We start from the raw sequence: 8,246 nt of genomic DNA, 5'->3' as shown, positions 1-8,246 counted from the left end.
GGAAGCGTTGTCCTTTGTAATTATGTTTTGAATCGTGAGCTTATATCTTCCATGGACTGTGAGTCTTAAGAGGGCAGGGTTGGTGCCTGATTGATCCCTGTGTCCCCACGCTGAGCTCAGAGCTTGGCACAGAGTAGCTAGTCAGTACATATGCTTGTATGATGGAGTAATTGAACAAGTGAATGAATGGAACCTTGCACTTGTGTCCATTGATTAGCCTCTTGGCCAAGAACTGAAACTGGAGCCTTTTGGACCATCTCACCCTTTTGATCATTCTACAATAGGAAGGTCCTGGAATTAAGTCTCATTTCACAGATAAAGAAACCCAGGCCTGGCAAGGCCACTGCATTAGTGTAGTGGGGGCAGTTTGCCCATTCTCCCCCACCCCCACCAGGAGGGACGTTTGGCAATCTCTGAGACACTGTAATTGTTACAGCTGGCTGTATATGCCACCTTCGTTTCTTACTCTGTAAAATGGGTTTAATTATAATACCTGCCTCCCAGGGTGGTTTATGGGGATTCAGTCTAATGAGTGCTATTGGCCTCTACTGGGTGGAGGTCAGAGATGCTGCTCAACACCCTACAGTGCACGGGCCAGCCCCTTGAAACAAAGAATGTTCCAGCCCCAATTGTTAGTAGTGCTGAGCTTGAGAAGCCTTGTTTTGGGGCAGTCATCAGTGACCTGAAGGAGGCTAGAGCCCAGACCTTGAACCACGGTTCTTAACCATCACCCTGCATGGCTCACGTTGAGGGGACGAGTTGTAGAAGATTTCTGTGTCTGAGTCAGCACATTGGTTCTCTCTTTCGTACAGATGACCTTGGAATCCCCAAAGCCTGAGGACAGCATGGCCTTCCAGGCTGCCTCTGGGGTGGGGCCATTGGCCTTGCAAAGCCCTTAGCGTTCCAAGAGCCTGGCTGAGAGATGGTGGAGCCCAGAAGTTAAGAACTCAGGGTCAGACTGTGCGCGGGTTCAAATCCCCATGTTGCCTGCGTCTTCCTGGCTGTGTGACCCTGAGCCAGTTCTGTAAACTCTGTGAGCCTCACAGTTCTCCCCTGAAAAGGTGGCATTTTCACAGTCACGACTCTGCAGGGCTGCTGTGAGGTTTAAAGGGACTCACCCTTAGAAAGCTTCGTGTGCCCAGTAAGTCTTTGCGACCCTGTGGACTGCAGCCCACCAGGCTCCTCTGCCCATGGAATTTTCCAGGCAAGAATGCTGGAGTGGGCTGCCATTTCCTCCTCCAGGGGATCTTCCCTACCCGGGGATCTCCTGCATTGGCAGACAGATTCTTTACCACTAGTACCACCTGGAAAGTCCACACACACGGTCTGGCGTGGCAACTGTGTCCTAATAGACTAGGCAGCCCCACAATATGTGCTTTTTCTTTATTCCCAGCTCAGCATTTGGAAATTTCTACATTTAATAAACTCCCGCTGCTGCTGTTTATTTAAAGTGTGAACTAGTTTTGTTTTTGTTATTTTTTAGAAGTAATACATGCAGAGTAAAAAAATTCAGACAGTACAAAGGAAATAAAACAGAAACTAGTAGTCACCTTCCTCTCACTAGCTTCAGCCCTACCCCCTGGAGATATTCACTTTCCATGTTAACAAAATGTTAGCTTTTGTTGTTCTTGTCTCCTGCTAAGAAAATTTCCCTGCCTGGACGAGCATCTGCATCCTTTTCGATACTAATTTTAAATAGCAATAGGGGTACACGCACATGACAGAGATTGCAAACAATACATTTTCTATGTACAGAGACGCGTCTGCACTGAAATTCAGATCCTTGGCTATTCATGTTGCCTACAGGCTATAGGACTCAGCCTCAGTTTCTGTATCTGTAAGATGGGTTTAACTATTCTCTAGGCCGTGTCTCCTACAGTTGTTTGTGATGTAAAGCACTTAGATCAGTCCTGGCACATGCTACTAAGAACCTTAACCAGCCCTCAGTCTTTCTGTTTCCATAGAAAGTAGAAGGCAGCTCACGTGTCTTCATTTGCTTCACGTCGTCACTCAGCGGTCATCTAGGCCCAGAGCCCTTTCCCGTCCACCTGGTATCAGAGGAGCATCCAGCGCCCACCGTGATCTTCTGTTTCCCTGACTCTTCATCAGGGCGTTTGCTGTCTAGGCATACACAGAGTTGTTTGTTTAGTAGCTACCTCTTGTAATAGTACGAAGCTGAGAATGGAAACCTTATTTACCTCTGAAGGGTATTGGCACATAGGGATCTCATGATTAAGAATTGTCCATCGAGCCATAGAAACCTGCTGGTTGTACGTTACCGAGACAGTTGAATGGGAAAATGGCTGTTCAGGCCCCGGGGAACAGCGTGGTCCTGGTAGGTCCTCGTTACTGGACAGCATCAGAGCGACTCCGCTCCCTGATGCTGGTGACACTGAGCAGCAGTTCAGGATCACAGTTATACCCCCCGCCTGCTGTCTGCCCATCCTCCTCTCGGCAGCTTCCGTCCTGTCCTGAGGTCGGCGAGCTGGGTCCTAGGCAGGGCTGTTTGTGTTGTCTCCTCAGACCCAAACAATAACAACAACAACTACTACTACTCAGGGCCCAGCCAAGTGTCTATGAAGCTGTGTCGGCCAGGCCGGGGCTATAAGGGTAGCACCGCAGAGACCCTGGGCTCTAGCAGAGGGGACAACTGGTACCCAGGCACTCCTGGGACAAGCACAGCTGAGCTGAAAGGACCGGTCAGCATCCCAGCAGATGGTGTGAGGTCTTGCCTGAAGCTGGCAGGACTGTGATGGCTTCTGAATCTGACCCAGCTAAGGGGAGCGATGGTGTCCCTGGACATCCATAGAGTATTTGGGATGGACCAGAATAAACCCGAGGGCGTGGTAGGCAGAACGGTGGCTTCCCCACAGATGGCTATAACAAATCCCCTGAACCTGTGACTGCATTATGGTTACATGGCCAAAGGAATGAAGGTGGAACTAGGGTTGCTCATCAGCTAACCTTGAAAACGTGCCATTGTCTTGGGTTATCTGGTGGGCCCAGGGTAATCACCAGGATTCTTATAAAGTGGAGGAGGGAGACAGAGGAGAGAACCGGAGAGATGGCAGCCTGAGGAGGACCTGACCTGACGCTGCTGGCTGTGAACAAGGAAGAATGGGCCCTCAGCAAGGAGTGTGGGCGGCTTCCAGGAGCTGGGAAAGGTGAGGGAATGCGTCCTCCCTGAGAGTCTGCAGAAGGAGTTCAGGTCTGACAGCACCTTGACTTTAGCCTGGTCAGACCCATTTCAGACTTCTGACTTGTAGAACTATGGGATGAAAAAAAAATCGGTGTTGTTTCAAACCATGATGTTTATGGTATAAATAATTTGCGTCAGCAGTTGTAGGACGCTGTTACAGGTAATTGGTTCTGAACTTGGTGGTCTTTGGATACGTTCACATCTTCTTCTTGGCCTACATACCCTGTGGATAAAGGCATGTGCTCCAGAAAATCCTGTTAAAATTCTTACATTGCCCATCACTGGGAGTCGTTGTCGGGGATGGGGTGACTCGGTAGTCAAGCTTCCTAGGTTTGAGCCCCAGCCTCATCCCTTACAAACTGTGTGATCTCAGGCAAATTATTTAACTTCTCTGTGTCACAGTTTCCTCTTTTACCAAATGGGGATCAAAACAGAACCTGCCCTCTGTGTAATCATTAAGAAGAAATGAGTTTATTCACATGAAGTACAGGGAAGCAGTGCCTGGCATATAGTTAGTGCTCAGTTAAAGCTAGGTGGTATTATTATAAATACGTTGTCATATTGAGTATAATGCTATAAACTTCATTTATTTTTATTACTGATGTAAGAATTAAGGTTAGTGACAACAGCTCTTTATCAAGTGTTAATATATGACACTAAGCCCTGGACCTATAGCTATAGGAGATAAGTATTCTTAGCCATCCTTTCTTTTTGCCTTTTCATACCATTCATGGAGTTCTCAAGGCAAGAATACTGAACTGGTTTGCGATTCCCTTCTCCAGTGGACCACGTTTTGTCAGAACTTTCCGCCATGACCCATCTGTTTTAGGTGGCCCTGCTGGCTCATGGTTTCATTGAATTAGACAAGGCTGTGGTCCATGTGATCAGTTTGATTAGTTTCCTGTGATTGTGGTTTTCATTCTGTCTGCCCTCTGATGGATAAGGATAAGAGGCTTATGGAAGCTTCCTGATGGGAGAGACTGACTGAGGGGGAAACTCAGTTACAAATTGGGAAATGAGTGCGTCAGGACTGTATATTGTCACCCTGCTTATGTAACTTACATGCAGAGTACATCATGCGAAATGCCGGGTTGGATGAAGCACAAGCTGGAGTCAAGATTGCTGAGAGAAATATCAGTAACTTCAGATATGCAGATACCACCGCTCTTATGGCAGAAAGCGAAGAAGAACTAAAGAGCCTTTTGATGAAAGTGAAAGAGGAGAGTGAAAAAGCTGGCTAAAAACTCAACATTCAGAAAACTAAGATCGTGGCATCCAGTCCCATCACTTCATGGCAAATAGATGGGGAAACAGTGGAAGCAGTGAAAGACTTTATTTTTTGGGCTCCAAAATCACTGCAGATGGTGACTGCAGCCATGAAATTAAAAGATGCTTGCTCCTTGGAAGAAAAGCTATGACCAACCTAGATGGCATAATAAAAAGCACAGCATTATTTTGCCAACAAAGGCCCATCTAGTCAAAGCTAGGGTTTTTCCAGTAGTCATATATGGATGTGAGAATTGGACCATAAAGAAAGCTGAGCACCGAAGAACTGATGCTTTAGAACTGTGGTATTGAAGAAGACTCTTGAGAGTCCCTTGGATTGCAAGGAGATCCAAGCAGTCAGTCCTAAAGGAAATCAGTCCTGAATATTCACTGGAAGGACTGATGCTTAAGCTCCAATCCTTTGGCCATCTGATGCAAAAAGCGGACTCATTGGAAAAGGCTCTGATGCTGGGAAAGATTGAAAGCGAGAGGAGAAGGGGATGGCAGGGGATGAGGTGGTTAGATGGCAACTCGACGGACATGAGTTGGAGTAAACTCGGGGTTGGTGATGTACAGGGAAGCCTGGCTTCCCTGCAGTCCTTGGGGTCACAGTCCCAAGGACTGTGGTGCAGTCCTTGGGGTCACAAAGAGTCGGACATGACTGAGTGACTGAACTGAACTGATTCTTAGCCGTAGTCATAAGTGAGGCTTCAGTTCAATTCCGTTCAGTCGCTCAGTCGTGTCCGACTCTGCGACCCCATGAATCGCAGCACACCAGGCCTCCTTGTCCATCACCAACTCCCGGAGTTCACTCAAACTCGAGTCCATCGAGTCAGTGATGCCATCCAGCCATCTCATCCTCTGTTGTCCCCTTCTCCTTCTGCCCCCAATTCCTCCCAGCATCAGAGTCTTTTCCAATGAGTCAACTCTTCGCATGAGGTGGCCAAAGTACTGGAGTTTCAGCTTTAGCATCATTCCTTCCAAAGAAATCCCAGGGCTGATCTCCTTTAGAATGGACTGGTTGGATCTCCTTGCAGTCCAAGGGACTCTCAAGAGTCTTCTCCAACACCACAGTTCAAAAGCATCAGTTCTTCGGTGCTCAGCCTTCTTCACAGTCCAGCTCTCACATCCATACATGACCACAGGAAAAACCATAGCCTTGACTAGATGGACCTTTGTTGGCAAAGTAATGTCTCTGCTTTTGAATATGCTATCTAGGTTGGTCATAACTTTCCTTCCAAGGAGTAAGTGTCTTTTAACTTCATGGCTGCAGTCACCATCTGCAGTGATTTTGGAGCCCACAACAATAAAGTGAGGCTTAGAGAGGTTAAATAACTTGTCTAAGGTCACACAGTAAATAGAGAAGAAAATTGGACCTGTAGGAAAAGGGACAAGGGGACAGATGGTTTTGAGGGGAAGGGAGGAGGGGTGATGAGAAAAGAGAATAGGAACAAGAGTGAATTCCAAAATTTCAGCTGATGAGCTTATAAATAATACTAATAATCAATATTTATTAGGGCTTTTTATGATTCCCCATGAAGGAGATGATAGTACCTTCATTTTGCTGGTGGGCTTTTTGAGCCCGAGAGAACAGCAACCTACCCAGCAGTATGCTACTAGTAATGGTGTATCTGTGGCCTAAATTCACTTGTGTCAAATTCTGAATTGTATTGTTGAATAAAAGTTGATGCAGTGGATCAGAACTTGTATTACTAGGATGGTTTGTGTTGTAGGTGAGAGTAAATTTATTTTGAACTTGTGTAACTGTTGAATTTATTGGAGAGATTCACTGGGAGGGTGTGCTGCAGGTGATGCTTGATCCAGCAGCCTACAAAACGCCAAGCTCCAATTTCTTTCATCTCTGCCTTGCATGACATCAGCTTCATTTTCACACGTGCCTTAGTAGTGCCACCCCTTCCCTCCACTCCCGACTCTTGGTGCTTCCCTTACAAATTGCTGTTGTTCAGTTGCTAAGTCTTGTCTGACTCTTTGTGATCCCATGGACTGCAGCACGCTAGGCTTACCGGTCCTTCCCCATCTCCCGGAGCTTGCTCAAACTCATGCCCATGGAGTCAGTGATGGCTCAATATAAAATGGCTAAGACACCTGTAAACCCCATATCCTCACTCTGTATCACTGGGGACAAGGGAGCATGTGTCCTTGCAGTGATTGGATAGATTTGGACTACGTTCTGGAGCTGCTGATTAGCAGACTCATTCCTTGGAGCTTTGCCCCAAGCATGTGGCTGACCAAAGGATTTGTGTAAGAACAACAGCTCCCGCTGTTATCAAGGAAGGGAAAATATGTGTGGGCCTTGGACAACTCATATCCACTGCAGCATGACTTTTGGGAAAATGTCTTGTCTTGCCTCGGTTTCCTTATCTGTGCAATGGGGCAGCAGTGCTACTTCTCCTGAGGGCTGAGTGATGAGCATGGCCCATCCTGCTCAGAACATGCTGGCTTCGAGCAAGGTTAGAGTACCACGTGACAACACACGATAGAAGTTTTATGAACTCCCAAAGTTTGTGGGCTAAGTAGGCTTGGACTGTGTTCCACAGATCCTTGAATTTCAGCGCTGGGGAGAGAGGGACATAAAAGGGTGACGAACATGTCTTGTGAAGAAAAGCCTCAATTACGATCGGGGGTGCCTTCTTCCTCTAAGATTTTCTTGGACCAGAGCCCTGGAAATGCAGAGCCTGGGCCAGTGCTGATGTTCGTGTTCTAGGCTGCTTCCCTGTCACTGAACTTGTTTCCTAGTGGTGGAGCTGACTGTGGCTCAGATCGTGAACTCCTTATTGCCAAATTCAGATTTAAATTGAAGAAAGTAGGGGAAATCACTAGACCAGGTATGACCTAAATCAAGTCTCTTATGATTATACAGTGAAAGTGACAAATAGATTCAAGGGATTAGGTCTGATAAGAGCGCCTGAAGAACTATGAACAGATGTTCCTGACATTGTACAGGAGGCAGAGATCAAGGCCATCCCCAAGAAAAAGAAATGCAAAGAGGCAAAATGGTTGAGGAGTTCTTGCAAATAGCTGAGAAAGCAAGAGAAGCTAAAGGCAAAGGAGAAAAGGAAAGATATGCCCATGTGAATGCAGAGTTCCAAAGAACAGCAAGGAGAGATAAAAAAGCCTTCCTCAGTGATCAAATGCAAAGGAATAGAGGAAAACAATAGAATGAGAAAGACTAGAGATTTCTTTAAGAAAATTAAGGTACCAAGGGAACATTTCATGCAAAGATGGGCTCAATAAAGGACAGAAATGATATGGACCTAACAGAAGCAGAAGATATTAAGAAGAGGTGGCAAGAATACACAGAAGAACTGTACAAAAAAGATCTTCATGACCCAGATAACCACAATGGTGTGATCACTCACCTAGAGCCAGACAACCTGGATTTCAAAGTCAAGTGGGCCTTAGGAAGCATCATTATGAACAAAGGTAGTGGAAGTGATGGAATTCCAGTTGAACTATTTCAAGTCCTAAAAGATGATGCTGTAAAAGTGCTGGACTCAATATGCCAGCAAATTTGGAAAACTCAGCAGTGGCCACAGGCCTGGAAAAGGTCAGTTTTCATTCCAATCCCCAAAAAAGGCAATGCCAAAGAATGTTCAAACTACTGTACAATTGCACTCATCTCACACGCTAGCAAAATAATGCTCAAAATTCTCCAAGCTAGGCTTCAACAGTACATGAATCCTGAGTTTCCAGATGTTCAAGCTGGATTTAGAAAAGGCAGAGGAACCAGAGATCAAATTGCTAACATCCATTGGATCAT

This window comes from Capricornis sumatraensis, chromosome 3 (genome assembly GCF_032405125.1).
Source record: "Capricornis sumatraensis isolate serow.1 chromosome 3, serow.2, whole genome shotgun sequence".
NCBI classification, from domain to species: Eukaryota; Metazoa; Chordata; class Mammalia; order Artiodactyla; family Bovidae; genus Capricornis; species Capricornis sumatraensis.
This window is presented reverse-complemented; position numbering follows the sequence as displayed.